We start from the raw sequence: 17,280 nt of genomic DNA on the forward strand, positions 1-17,280 counted from the left end.
ACCTGTCTCTAACCACTAGGCTACCTGTCTCTAACCACTAGGCTACCTGTCTCTGACCACTAGGTTACCTGTCTCTAACCACTAGGTTACCTGTCTCTAACCACTAGGCTACCTGTCTCTAACCACTAGGCTACCTGTCTCTAACCACTAGGTTACCTGTCTCTAACCACTAGGCTACCTGTCTCTAACCACTAGGTTACCTGTCTCTAACCACTAGGCTACCTGTCTCTAACCACTAGGTTACCTGTCTCTAACCACTAGGTTACCTGTCTCTAACCACTAGATTACCTGTCTCTAACCACTAGGTTACCTGTCTCTAACCACTAGGTTACCTGTCTCTAACCACTAGGTTACCTGTCTCTAACCACTAGGCTACCTGTCTCTAACCACTAGGCTACCTGTCTCTAACCACTAGGTTACCTGTCTCTAACCACTAGGCTACCTGTCTCTAACCACTAGGCTACCTGTCTCTAACCACTAGGCTACCTGTCTCTAACCACTAGGCTACCTGTCTCTAACCACTAGGCTACCTGTCTCTAACCACTAGGCTACCTGTCTCTAACCACTAGGCTACCTGTCTCTAACCACTAGGCTACCTGTCTCTAACCACTAGGTTACCTGTCTCTAACCACTAGGCTACCTGTCTCTAACCACTAGGTTACCTGTCTCTAACCACTAGGTTACCTGTCTCTAACCACTAGGCTACCTGTCTCTAACCACTAGGTTACCTGTCTCTAACCACTAGGTTACCTGTCTCTAACCACTAGGCTACCTGTCTCTAACCACTAGGCTACCTGTCTCTAACCACTAGGTTACCTGTCTCTAACCACTAGGTTACCTGTCTCTAACCACTAGGCTACCTGTCTCTAACCACTAGGTTACCTGTCTCTAACCACTAGGCTACCTGTCTCTAACCACTAGGTTACCTGTCTCTAACCACTAGGTCTCTACCCTGTCTCTAACCACTAGGCTACCTGTCTCTAACCACTAGGCTACCTGTCTCTAACCACTAGGCTACCTGTCTCTAACCACTAGGCTACCTGTCTCTAACCACTAGGCTACCTGTCTCTAACCACTAGGCTACCTGTCTCTAACCACTAGGCTACCTGTCTCTAACCACTAGGCTACCTGTCTCTAACCACTAGGGCTACCACTGTCTCTAACCACTAGGTTACCTGTCTCTAACCACTAGCCTACCTGTCTCTAACCACTAGGCTACCTGTCTCTAACCACTAGACTACCTGTCTCTAACCACTAGGTTACCTGTCTCTAACCACTAGGTTACCTGTCTCTAACCACTAGGTTACCTGTCTCTAACCACTAGGCTACCTGTCTCTAACCACTAGGCTACCTGTCTCTAACCACTAGGCTACCTGTCTCTAACCACTAGGCTACCTGTCTCTAACCACTAGGCTACCTGTCTCTAACCACTAGCCTACCTGTCTCTAACCACTAGGCTACCTGTCTCTAACCACTAGGCTACCTGTCTCTAACCACTAGGCTACCTGTCTCTAACCACTAGGTTACCTGTCTCTAACCACTAGGTTACCTGTCTCTAACCACTAGGTTACCTGTCTCTAACCACTAGGTTACCTGTCTCTAACCACTAGCCTACCTGTCTCTAACCACTAGGCTAACCACAACCCCACATAATCACCTTTATATTTTTTCGTTCATTTGATTTGATTGATTTGCATTTATTTATCCATCTCAGAACCATTCTGATGAAGCATCATGTTTTGAATTGCATTTTTTATTGATTTAATTGGAAGATTATGCTGCTAACCTTTAAGGCCTTTGTTTAAAACACAACTAAAGACCTCCCTATTCAAGCTAGATTTTAATATTTGATCGTCTAATCTGCTGAAAATCTATATTTAGTATTAGTAGGTAATGGTTTGATGCATTGTCATCATTAAAAAAAATGTCTTATGTTTTGTGGCTGAATTTTGTTTATGTTCTGTTTTCAATCTCATACAGAGCAGGGGAAATGCCTTTACAAATTAAAGATGGTTATTATTATGATTAATAATTAGTTCATAAGCTAGTAAGAACACATTCTCTTTTTGCCAAAATTACGTGATCATGAGAGAACAAAGAACATGGCAGAAAGGCAACAAAAAATGACATTACAATATTATTACAATATTTTTAATTGGAAAAAGAATTGACTGCGCCCCCTGGTGGACGAACTCAAGTATTTAATTCCCATTTCAGTCAGTTAGCAGACGCTCTCGGAGAACAACTTAGATGAGCAATTAGGGAAAAGTGACTTGCTCACTTAGACAGCTTGGGGATTCGAAGCAGTGACCTTTTTGTTACTGGAGCAAACACTCTAAACCACTAGTCAACCTGCTGAAACAACCACTATTCATAAGCCTATAACCTCTCTGTATAATATCATGACTAGTAGGTCTATAACCTCTCTGTATAATATCATGACTAGTAGGACTATAACCTCTCTGTATAATACTATATCATGACTAGTAGGTCTATAACCTCTCTGTATAATATCATGACTAGTAGGACTATAACCTCTCTGTATAATATCATGACTAGTAGGTCTATAACCTCTCTGTATAATATCATGACTAGTAGGTCTATAACCTCTCTGTATAATATCATGACTAGTAGGACTATAACTCTAGTGTATAATACTATATCATGACTAGTAGGACTATAACCTCTCTGTATAATATCATGACTAGTAGGACTATAACCTCTCTGTATAATATCATGACTAGTAGGTCTATAACCTCTCTGTATAATATCATGACTAGTAGGACTATAACCTCTCTGTATAATACTATATCATGACTAGTAGGTCTATAACCTCTCTGTATAATATCATGACTAGTAGGTCTATAACCTCTCTGTATAATATCATGACTAGTAGGTCTATAACCTCTCTAATATATCATACTATATCATGACTAGTAGGTCTATAACCTCTCTGTATAATATCATGACTAGTAGGTCTATAACCTCTCTGTATAATATCATGACTAGTAGGACTATAACCTCTCTCATGACTATAATACTATATCATGACTAGTAGGACTATAACCTCTCTGTATAATACTATATCATGACTAGTAGGTCTATAACCTCTCTGTATAATACTATATCATGACTAGTAGGACTATAACCTCTCTGTATAATATCATGACTAGTAGGTCTATAACCTCTCTATATATAATATCATGATATCTATAACCTCTCTGTATAATATCATGACTAGGTCTATAACCTCTCTGTATAATACTATATCATGACTAGTAGGTCTATAACCTCTCTGTATAATACTATATCATGACTAGTAGGACTATAACCTCTCTGTATAATATCATGACTAGTAGGTCTATAACTCTCTGTATAATACTATATCATGACTAGTAGGTCTATAACCTCTCTGTATAATATCATGACTAGTAGGTCTATAACCTCTCTATAATACTATATCATGACTAGTAGGTCTATAACCTCTCTGTATAATACTATATCATGACTAGTAGGACTATAACCTCTCTGTATAATATCATGACTAGTAGGTCTATAACCTCTCTGTATAATATCATGACTAGTAGGTCTATAACCTCTCTGTATAATATCATGACTAGTAGGACTATAACCTCTCTGTATAATATCATGACTAGTAGGACTATAACCTCTCTGTATAATACTATATCATGACTAGTAGGACTATAACCTCTCTGTATAATATCATGACTAGTAGGACTATAACCTCTCTGTATAATATCATGACTAGTAGGACTATAACCTCTCTGTATAATACTATATCATGACTAGTAGGACTATAACCTCTCTGTATAATACTATATCATGACTAGTAGGACTATAACCTCTCTGTATAATATCATGACTAGTAGGACTATAACCTCTCTGTATAATATCATGACTAGTAGGACTATAACCTCTCTGTATAATATCATGACTAGTAGGTCTATAACCTCTCTGTATAATACTATATCATGACTAGTAGGTCTATAACCTCTCTGTATAATATCATGACTAGTAGGACTATAACCTCTCTGTATAATATCATGACTAGTAGGACTATAATCTGTATAATATCATGACTAGTAGGACTATAACCTCTCTGTATAATATCATGACTAGTAGGTCTATAACCTCTCTGTATAATACTATATCATGACTAGTAGGACTATAACCTCTCTGTATAATATCATGACTAGTAGGACTATAACCTCTCTGTATAATATCATGACTAGTAGGACTATAACCTCTCTGTATAATATATCATGACTAGTAGGACTATAACCTCTCTGTATAATATCATGACTAGTAGGTCTATAACCTCTCTGTATAATACTATATCATGACTAGTAGGACTATAACCTCTCTGTAATACTATATCATGACTAGTAGGACTATAACCTCTCTGTATAATATCATGACTAGTAGGTCTATAACCTCTCTGTATAATATCATGACTAGTAGGACTATAACCTCTCTGTATATAATATCATGACTAGTAGGACTATAACCTCTCTGTATAATATCATGACTAGTAGGACTATAACCATCTCTGACTAGTATAAATACTATATCATGACTAGTAGGACTATAACCTCTCTGTATAATAATATCATGACTAGTAGGACTATAACCTCTGTATAATATCTGTATACTATACCTCTCTGTATAATATCATGACTAGTAGGTCTATAACCTCTCTGTATAATATCATGACTAGTAGGTCTATAATAATATCTCTCTATAATATAATACTATATCATGACTAGTAGGACTATAACCTCTCTGTATAATATCATGACTAGTAGGTCTATAACCTCTCTGTATAATATCATGACTAGTAGGTCTATAACCTCTCTGTATAATACTATATCATGACTAGTAGGACTATAACCTCTCTGTATAATACTATATCATGACTAGTAGGTCTATAACCTCTCTGTATAATATCATGACTAGTAGGTCTATAACCTCTCTGTATAATATCATGACTAGTAGGTCTATAACCTCTCTGTATAATACTATATCATGACTAGTAGGTCTATAACCTCTCTGTATAATATCATGACTAGTAGGACTATAACCTCTGTATAATATCTGACTATAGGTCTATACCTCTCTGTATAATATCATGACTAGTAGGACTATAACCTCTCTGTATAATATCATGACTAGTAGGTCTATAACCTCTCTGTATAATATACTATATCATGACTAGTAGGTCTATAACCTCTCTGTATAATATCATGACTAGTAGGACTATAACCTCTCTATAATAATATCATGACTAGTAGGTCTATAACCTCTCTGTATAATATCATGACTAGTAGGACTATAACCTCTCTGTATAATATCATGACTAGTAGGACTATAACCTCTCTGTATAATATCATGACTATAAGTATAATAGGACTATAACCTCTCTGTATAATATCATGACTAGTAGGACTATAACCTCTCTGTATAATATCATGACTAGTAGGACTATAACCTCTCTGTATAATATCATGACTAGTATCTATAACCTCTCTGTATAATATCATGACTAGTAGGTCTATAACCTCTCTGTATAATACTATATCATGACTAGTAGGTCTATAACCTCTCTGTATAATATCATGACTAGTAGGTCTATAACCTCTCTGTATAATATCATGACTAGTAGGACTATAACCTCTCTGTATAATATCATGACTAGTAGGACTATAACCTCTCTGTATAATATCATGACTAGTAGGTCTATAACCTCTCTGTATAATACTATATCATGACTAGTAGGACTATAACCTCTCTGTATAATACTATATCATGACTAGTAGGTCTATAACCTCTCTGTATAATATCATGACTAGTAGGACTATAACCTCTCTGTATAATACTATATCATGACTAGTAGGACTATAACCTCTCTGTATAATATCATGACTAGTAGGACTATAACCTCTCTGTATAATATCATGACTAGTAGGTCTATAACCTCTCTGTATAATATCATGACTAGTAGGTCTATAACCTCTCTGTATAATATCATGACTAGTAGGTCTATAACCTCTCTGTATAATATCATGACTAGTAGGTCTATAACCTCTCTATATAATACTATATCATGACTAGTAGGACTATAACCTCTCTGTATAATACTATATCATGACTAGTAGGACTATAACCTCTCTGTATAATATCATGACTAGTAGGTCTATAACCTCTCTATAACCTCTCTGTATAATATCATGACTAGTAGGACTATAACCTCTCTGTATAATATCATGACTAGTAGGTCTATAACCTCTCTGTATAATATCATGACTAGTAGGTCTATAACCTCTCTGTATAATATCATGACTAGTAGGTCTATAACCTCTCTGTATAATATCATGACTAGTAGGTCTATAACCTCTCTGTATAATATCATGACTAGTAGGACTATAACCTCTCTGTATAATATCATGACTAGTAGGACTATAACCTCTCTGTATAATATCATGACTAGTAGGACTATAACCTCTCTGTATAATATCATGACTAGTAGGACTATAACCTCTCTGTATAATATCATGACTAGTAGGACTATAACCTCTCTGTATAATACTATATCATGACTAGTAGGACTATAACCTCTCTGTATAATATCATGACTAGTAGGACTATAACCTCTCTGTATAATATCATGACTAGTAGGTCTATAACCTCTCTGTATAATACTATATCATGACTAGTAGGACTATAACCTCTCTGTATATAATATCATGACTAGTAGGACTATAACCTCTCTGTATAATATCATGACTAGTAGGACTATAACCTCTCTGTATAATATCATGACTAGTAGGACTATAACCTCTCTGTATAATATCATGACTAGTAGGACTATAACCTCTCTGTATAATATCATGACTAGTAGGTCTATAACCTCTCTGTATAATATCATGACTAGTAGGACTATAACCTCTCTGTATAATACTATATCATGACTAGTAGGTCTATAACCTCTCTGTATAATATCATGACTAGTAGGACTATAACCTCTCTGTATAATATCATGACTAGTAGGACTATAACCTCTCTGTATAATATCATGACTAGTAGGGACTATAACCTCTCTCTCTGTATAATATCATGACTAGTAGGACTATAACCTCTCTGTATAATATCATGACTAGTAGGACTATAACCTCTCTGTATAATACTATATCATGACTAGTAGGACTATAACCTCTCTGTATAATAATATCATGACTAGTAGGACTATAACCTCTCTGTATATACTATATCATGACTAGTAGGACTATAACCTCTCTGTATAATATCATGACTAGTAGGACTATAACCTCTCTGTATATAATATCATGACTAGTAGGACTATAACCTCTCTGTATAATATCATGACTAGTAGGACTATAACCTCTCTGTATAATACTATATCATGACTAGTAGGACTATAACCTCTCTGTATAATATCATGACTAGTAGGTCTATAACCTCTCTGTATAATATCATGACTAGTAGGACTATAACCTCTCTGTATAATATCATGACTAGTAGGACTATAACCTCTGTATAATATCATGACTAGTAGGACTATACCTCTCTGTATAATATCATGACTAGTAGGACTATAACCTCTCTGTATAATACTATATCATGACTAGTAGGACTATAACCTCTCTGTATAATACTATATCATGACTAGTAGGTCTATAACCTCTCTGTATAATATCATGACTAGTAGGACTATAACCTCTCTGTATAATATCATGACTAGTAGGTCTATAACCTCTCTGTATAATACTATATCATGACTAGTAGGTCTATAACCTCTCTGTATAATATCATGACTAGTAGGTCTATAACCTCTCTGTATAATATCATGACTAGTAGGTCTATAACCTCTCTGTATAATATCATGACTAGTAGGTCTATAACCTCTCTGTATAATATCATGACTAGTAGGTCTATAACCTCTCTGTATAATATCATGACTAGTAGGACTATAACCTCTCTGTATAATATCATGATATCATGACTAGTAGGACTATAACCTCTCTGTATAATACTATATCATGACTAGTAGGTCTATAACCTCTCTGTATAATATCATGACTAGTAGGTCTATAACCTCTCTGTATAATATCATGACTAGTAGGACTATAACCTCTCTGTATAATATCATGACTAGTAGGACTATAACCTCTCTGTATAATATCATGACTAGTAGGTCTATAACCTCTCTGTATAATATCATGACTAGTAGGACTATAACCTCTCTGTATAATATCATGACTAGTAGGTCTATAACCTCTCTGTATAATATCATGACTAGTAGGTCTATAACCTCTCTGTATAATATCATGACTAGTAGGTCTATAACCTCTCTTTATAATACTATATCATGACTAGTAGGACTATAACCTCTCTGTATAATATCATGACTAGTAGGTCTATAACCTCTCTGTATAATATCATGACTAGTAGGACTATAACTCTGTATAATATCTCTGTATAATATCTGTATAATACTATATCATGACTAGTAGGACTATCTCTCTGTATAATATAATAATCTGTATAATACTATATCATGACTAGTAGGACTATAACCTCTCTGTATAATATCATGACTAGTAGGACTATAACCTCTCTGTATAATATCATGACTAGTAGGACTATAACCTCTCTGTATAATACTATATCATGACTAGTAGGACTATAACCTCTCTGTATAATATCATGACTAGTAGGACTATAACCTCTCTGTATAATATCATGACTAGTAGGTCTATAACCTCTCTGTATAATATCATGACTAGTAGGACTATATAACCTCTAACCTCTCTGTATAATATCATGACTAGTAGGTCTATAACCTCTCTGTATAATACTATATCATGACTAGTAGGACTATAACCTCTCTGTATAATACTATATCATGGTAGGACTATAACCTCTCTGTATAATATCATGACTAGTAGGACTATAACCTCTCTGTATAATATCATGACTAGTAGGTCTATAACCTCTCTGTATAATATCATGACTAGTAGGACTATAACCTCTCTGTATAATATCATGACTAGTAGGTCTATAACCTCTCTGTATAATATCATGATATCATGACTAGTAGGTCTATAACCTCTCTGTATAATATCATGACTAGTAGGTCTATAACTCTCTGTATAATATCATGACTAGTAGGTCTATAACCTCTCTGTATAATATCATGACTATATCATGACTAGTAGGACTATAACCTCTCTGTATAATATCATGACTAGTAGGTCTATAACCTCTCTGTATAATATCATGACTAGTAGGTCTATAACCTCTCTGTATAATATCATGACTAGTAGGTCTATAACCTCTCTGTATAATATCATGACTAGTAGGACTATAACCTCTCTGTATAATATCATGACTAGTAGGTCTATAACCTCTCTGTATAATATCATGACTAGTAGGACTATAACCTCTCTGTATAATATCATGACTAGTAGGACTATAACCTCTCTGTATAATATCATGACTAGTAGGTCTATAACCTCTCTGTATAATATCATGACTAGTAGGTCTATAACCTCTCTGTATAATATCATGACTAGTAGGTCTATAACCTCTCTGTATAATATCATGACTAGTAGGACTATAACCTCTCTGTATAATACTATATCATGACTAGTAGGTCTATAACCTCTCTGTATAATATCATGACTAGTAGGACTATAACCTCTCTGTATAATATCATGACTAGTAGGACTATAACCTCTCTGTATAATACTATATCATGACTAGTAGGACTATAACCTCTCTGTATAATATCATGACTAGTAGGACTATAACCTCTCTGTATAATACTATATCATGACTAGTAGGACTATAACCTCTCTGTATAATATCATGACTAGTAGGACTATAACCTCTCTGTATAATATCATGACTAGTAGGACTATAACCTCTCTGTATAATATCATGACTAGTAGGACTATAACCTCTCTGTATAATATCATGACTAGTAGGTCTATAACCTCTCTATATAATACTATATCATGACTAGTAGGACTATAACCTCTCTGTATAATATCATGACTAGTAGGACTATAACCTCTCTGTATAATATCATGACTAGTAGGACTATAACCTCTCTGTATAATATCATGACTAGTAGGTCTATAACCTCTCTGTATAATATCATGACTAGTAGGACTATAACCTCTCTGTATAATATCATGACTAGTAGGTCTATAACCTCTCTGTATAATACTATATCATGACTAGTAGGTCTATAACCTCTCTGTATAATATCATGACTAGTAGGTCTATAACCTCTCTGTATAATATCATGACTAGTAGGTCTATAACCTCTCTGTATAATATCATGACTAGTAGGTCTATAACCTCTCTGTATAATATCATGACTAGTAGGACTATAACCTCTCTGTATAATATCATGACTAGTAGGTCTATAACCTCTCTGTATAATATCATGACTAGTAGGACTATAACCTCTCTGTATAATATCATGACTAGTAGGACTATAACCTCTGTATATAATATCATGACTAGTAGGTCTATAACCTCTCTGTATAATATCATGACTAGTAGGACTATAACCTCTCTGTATAATATCATGACTAGTAGGACTATAACCTCTCTGTATAATATCATGACTAGTAGGACTATAACCTCTCTGTATAATATCATGACTAGTAGGTCTATAACCTCTCTATAATAATATCATGACTAGTAGGACTATAACCTCTCTGTATAATATCATGACTAGTAGGACTATAACCTCTCTGTATATATCATGACTAGTAGGACTATAACCTCTCTGTATAATATCATGACTAGTAGGACTATAACCTCTCTGTATAATATCATGACTAGTAGGACTATAACCCTCTGTATAATATCATGACTAGTAGGACTATAATCATGACTAGTAGGTCTATAACCTCTCTATATAATACTATATCATGACTAGTAGGACTATAACCTCTCTATATAATACTATATCATGACTAGTAGGACTATAACCTCTCTATATAATACTATATCATGACTAGTAGGACTATAACCTCTCTGTATAATATCATGACTAGTAGGACTATAACCTCTCTGTATAATACTATATCATGACTAGTGGGACTATAACCTCTCTGTATAATATCATGACTAGTAGGTCTATAACCTCTCTATATAATACTATATCATGACTAGTAGGTCTATAACCCTCTGTATAATATAACTAGTAGGTCTATAACCTCTCTGTATAATATCATGACTAGTAGGACTATAACCTCTCTGTATAATATCATGACTAGTAGGACTATAACCTCTCTGTATAATATCATGACTAGTAGGTCTATAACCTCTCTATGGACTATAACCTCTCTGTATAATATCATGACTAGTAGGTCTATAACCTCTCTGTATAATATCATGACTAGTAGGTCTATAACCTCTCTGTATAATACTATATCATGACTAGTAGGACTATAACCTCTCTGTATAATATCATGACTAGTAGGTCTATAACCTCTCTGTATAATATCATGACTAGTAGGACTATAACCTCTCTATATAATAATATCATGACTAGTAGGACTATAACCTCTCTGTATAATATCATGACTAGTAGGTCTATAACCTCTCTGTATAATATCATGACTAGTAGGTCTATAACCTCTCTGTATAATATCATGACTAGTAGGACTATAACTCTGTATAATATATCATGACTAGTAGGTCTATAACCTCTCTATAATACTATATCATGACTAGTAGGACTATAACCTCTCTGTATAATATCATGACTAGTAGGTCTATAACCTCTCTGTATAATATCATGACTAGTAGGTCTATAACCTCTCTGTATAATATCATGACTAGTAGGTCTATAACTCTCTATATAATACTAATATCATGACTAGTAGGACTATAACCTCTCATGACTAGTAGGTCTATACCTCTCTGTATAATATCATGACTAGTAGGACTATAACCTCTCTGTATAATATCATGACTAGTAGGACTATAACCTCTCTGTATAATATCATGACTAGTAGGTCTATAACCTCTCTGTATAATATCATGACTAGTAGGTCTATAACCTCTCTGTATAATATCATGACTAGTAGGACTATAACCTCTCTGTATAATATCATGACTAGTAGGAGTTGGTCCTTTGTGGCTCATTCTCTGTGGCTCTATTGTGTTGTTGGTCCTTTGTGGCTCATTCTCTGTGGCTCTATTGTGTTGTTGGTCCTTTGTGGCTCATTCTCTGTGGCTCTATTGTGTTGTTGGTCCTTTGTGGCTCATTCTCTGTGGCTCTATTGTGTTGTTGGTCCTTTGTGGCTCATTCTCTGTGGCTCTATTGTGTTGTTGGTCCTTTGTGGCTCATTCTCTGTGGCTCTATTGTGTTGTTGGTCCTTTGTGGCTCATTCTCTGTGGCTCTATTGTGTTGTTGGTCCTTTGTGGCTCATTCTCTGTGGCTCTATTGTGTTGTTGGTCCTTTGTGGCTCATTCTCTGTTGCTCTATTGTGTTGTTGGTCCTTTGTGGCTCATTCTCTGTGGCTCTATTGTGTTGTTGGTCCTTTGTGGCTCATTCTCTGTGGCTCTATTGTGTTGTCGGTCCTTTGTGGCTCATTCTCTGTGGCTCTATTGTGTTGTCGGTCCTTTGTGGCTCATTCTCTGTGGCTCTATTGTGTTGTCGGTCCTTTGTGGCTCATTCTCTGTGGCTCTATTGTGTTGTCGGTCCTTTGTGGCTCATTCTCTGTGGCTCTATCGTGTTGTCGGTCCTTTGTGGCTCATTCTCTGTGGCTCTGTTGTGTTGTCGGTCCTTTGTGGCTCATTCTCTGTGGCTCTATTGTGTTGTCGGTCCTTTGTGGCTCATTCTCTGTGGCTCTATTGTGTTGTCGGTCCTTTGTGGTTCACACAATTTTAGGTTGTGTGTATAGTTGTGAATGGTTAGATATTACTGCACTGTTGAAGCTAGAAACACAAGAATTGAGCTCTTCCCTTCATCGTGTTCATCTGTTACCATGGCACCTGCAAATACGATTGGTGGTCGAGTTCCTTTTGAGTTTTGAGCTTCACACGCAATAACATCTGCTGAACATGTGTATGTGACAAATACAATTTGATTTGACTTTCTCCGTCATTGTTGTGTTTCAGACATCAAATCAAGTCAAATGTATTTATATAGCCCTTCGTACATCAGCTGATATCTCAAAGTGCTGTACAGAAACCCAGCCTAAAACCCCAAACAGCAAGCACTGCAGGTGTAGAAGCACGGTGGCTAGGAAAAACTGCCTAGAAAGGCCAAAACCCAGGAAGAACCAGACTATGAGGGGTGGCCAGTCCTCTTCTGGCTGTGCCGGGTGGAGATTATAACAGAACATGGCCAAGATGTTCAAATGTTCATAAATGACCAGCATAGTCAAATAATAATAATCACAGTAGTTGTCCAGGGTGCAGCAAGTCAGCACCTCAGGAGTAAATGTCAGTTGGCTTTTCATAGCCGATCATTAAGAGTATCTCTACCACATCCTGTCTGAGGGAGATCTGATGTCATCTCCTCTCACCTAATCACCACATGACACATACACCTGAGTGTACAGGAGCCACTGGCAGGCGTTGCTGACACAGCATGAATCAAACAGTGAGATTTACAACCAAAATCATTATGCTCTCTCTCTTTCACACACAGACACATAAAACGTGTACTGGCCCGCTCTCCGCGGTGAGAACAAGTGCTCATACCTCTGACGGATCCGTTTGTTTGGTGAGAGAACAAGTTTCTCACCAGAGGACTGAGAGAGAGAGAGAGGGGGGAGAAAGAGAGAGAGCGAGAAAGATAGAGAGGGGGGGGAGAAAGAGAGAGAGTCAGAAAGAGAGAGAGAGCGAGAGAGAGAAAGAGAGAGAGAGCGAGAGAGAGAGAAAGAGAGAGCGCGAGAGAGAGAATAGCCTATGGGGTGGGAATGAGTGAACCAAAACAAGTTTCTCAAAAACGCGCTGTTTTTTCTTGATTTTTTTCTTGATAAGAGGACGGAGAGAAAGAGCGAGAGAGAGAATAGCCTATGGGGTGGGAATGAGGGAACCAAAACATACTGTATGTTCATTACTAGGACTGTGAAGTTGAGAGATAAAGAAAGATAGAAGACAAATGAGACGGTCTACCGCCGCATCGCCCATCCCCGTAATGTCTCATCCCTGAACGTTTCACAACTACCGGTTGACTGCGGCTGGAATTGTGACGGATCGACGCACTGAGCATGTCAGGGCGAGTTTTATAGAAATGCGTTTGGAAATAAAATCAGTAACAAAAACGTCTTTCAAAATCATTTGGGGATGTTCGACTCACGAGGCTTGAAGGAATTTGATTTTCCACTTTGACAACTCTAAACTGTTTGGATGAATTCTATTTTTCAAGACTTCCAAGTTCGCCACAGGTCTCTCACAGCCCAACTTGTTGCTATCGAAATTATATCTAGCTGAAATACAGTTGTAGGTCTATGTCACTCATCTTTCTTAGTTTGAACAACGGTCAATATTGAATTAAACGTTTAACCACTAACTGGATAAAACAAGAAAATGTTGGAGAAATATTCCCGGCACAGCCATGGAGTTGCGCCCGTCCCGAACACGGACCTGCAACTCAAACTACCGGAGAGCAACGTGGGTACCAGAGGCCAAGAAAGATAACGGGTCTGGGCAGAAACTGGTGGAGATAACGGGACCGGCTCTGTCCAAACGGAAACTACTGGTCGGTCTGGACCTGCTCTGTCTGATTCTCAGGTAAATACAATTTAGGCTATTATCTTTTTTATCAGATCAACTTTTTATTTTGATCTTTTACCATTGTATCGTATAACCTTTTTTTAAATATATTTTTTTGCAATAAATATATATATATATTTCAAATCAACGTTTTATAATTCAAGCCTACCTGGACCTGGGTTACCTGCTTCTGCTTTGATAAAAACGATCTTCGAGTTATTTTCTAAAAATAACTTACATTTTCAACAAACATTTTTTAAATATTTTTTATAAAGTTAATAAACTTCATATATTCGAGTAGGTCTATAAAACATTTTCGTCATTCATTGTATTGTTTATTGTTAGTATATATCACAAATAATGGTGTATTCATTGCTTCATGGCGACACTGAATCCCCTCTTGTCATTTTACTCTTAATTTTAAATCAAACTTTATTCCCTAGAATTATTATTTTATAACAAACTTTATTCCCTAGAATTATTCTTTTATAACAAACTTTATTCACTAGAATTATTATTTTATAACACGTGTTGAAGGCTTTCTGTTATACACGGCATGGTCAAAAGTATGTGGACACCTTCAAATGAGTGGATTCAGCTATTTCAGCCACACCCATTACTGACAGGTGTATAAAATCGAGCATGGCGCCGTGCAATCTCCATAGACAAACATTGGCAGTAGAATGGCCTTACTGAAGAGCTCAGTGACTTTCAACGTGGTACCACATTTCCAACAGTTCAGTTCGTCAAATGTCTCCACTGCCTAGAGCTGCCCGGTCAACTGTAAGTGCTGTTACTGGGAAGTGGAAACGTCTAGGAGCATCAACGGCTCAACCGCCAGGTGGGAAGGTGACGTAGGCTAGGCTAACTTTCATGAAATATTAAAATGTTGATATTTGAATCCCGCGATTTATTTGAAATATATTTGACTATGAGATAGTAGCCTATAGTTTCGTTGTTGTTTCGTATCTTGGCTATTTATGATACACAGAGGACGTGCGGGTGCGTGAGGACATTGAATCAAGAATTAGCACTAGCGCAAATCAACAGGTTGGTCAACATTATCATAAACAATTTCTTCAACAAAACGAAATAATTAGGAAAATAAATTGAAGCTCTAAATAATTCTCACTCTCAGTGTTCTCCTCAAGGTATCGCAGCCCTCGATGCCAGTTGGCTCGAGCAGGCCAAGGAATTGTACATGCTTCCATGACAACCAGGGTTCAGGGAAGAGCGAGGCCTGGGGAATTGTGTGTAGTACAAATACATAAATAAACAATCTCTCTCTCTCTCTCTCTCTCTCTCTCTCTCTCTCTGTCTCTCTCTCTCTCTCTGTCTCTCTCTCTCTGTCTCTCTGTCTCTCTCTCTCTCTCTCTCTCTCTCTCTCTCTCTCTCTCTCTCTCGCTCTCTCTCTCTGTCTCTGTCTCTCTGTCTCTCTCTCTCTCTCTCTCTCTCTCTCTCTCTCTCTCTCTCTCTCTCTCTCTCTCTCTCTCTCTCTCTCTCTCTACTCTCTCTCTCTCTCTCTCTCTCTCTCTCTCTCTGCTCTCTCTCTCTCTCTCTCTCTCTCTCTCTCTGTCTCTCTCTCTCTCTCTCTCTCTCTCTCTCTCTCTCTCTCTCTCTCTCTCTCTCTCTCTCTCTCTCTCTCTCTCTCTCTCTCTCTCTCTCTCTCTCTCTCTCTCTCTCTCTCTCTCTCTCTCTCTGTGTGTGCACTCCCTTTATGCATCTGACCACAATTTCTCAAACTGTGGTTATGTAAGAGCAGCTAATTCACTTAGCTTATGTCCCAAATGACCCCACATTCCCGATATAGTGTACTATTTTAACCAGGGCCCATAGGTCTCTGCACTCTTTGAGAAAAAGTTCCAAAAGTTTCTTCGGCTGTCCCCATAGGAGATCCCTTTTTGGATGCAACCCAAAATGGTTCTACCTGGAACCAAAGGAGTTCTACCTGCAACCAAAAAGGGTTCTTCAAAGAGCTCTGGTATATGGGGACAGCCGAAGAACCCCTTTAGGTTCTAGATAGCATTTTGTCCCCTACAAGTGTGGGCCAAAGTATATTATAGTGCACTACTTTGGCCCACAGTCATTATAATAAAGGATGAATAGGATGTCATTTTGGACACCTTTCTCTCTGATCCCCTTGTCTAGAGGAGAAGGATTGCTGATCAGGGATCATGTCCCCACCTGTCCCCTGTATTCGTATTCACTGTGATCTACAAGGCTGCTACAGATGTGATGCAGGGACGGACTGGGACCAGAATCCGGCCTGAGCATTTCTAACACACTGGCCCATTTCTTTCCCAGAGGCCACCGATTATTAGCCAAAATAAAGATCATTTTGTGCAATAACACCAATTCAGACCGGCCCACTGGGCTACAGATGGACCAATTCAGACCGGCCCACTGGGCTACAGATGGACCAATTCAGACCGGCCCACTGGGCTACAGATGGACCAATTCAGACCGGACCACTGGGCTACAGATGGA

The sequence above is a fragment of the Oncorhynchus gorbuscha genome, unplaced genomic scaffold, assembly GCF_021184085.1.
Source record: "Oncorhynchus gorbuscha isolate QuinsamMale2020 ecotype Even-year unplaced genomic scaffold, OgorEven_v1.0 Un_scaffold_554, whole genome shotgun sequence".
Lineage (NCBI taxonomy): Eukaryota > Metazoa > Chordata > Actinopteri > Salmoniformes > Salmonidae > Oncorhynchus > Oncorhynchus gorbuscha.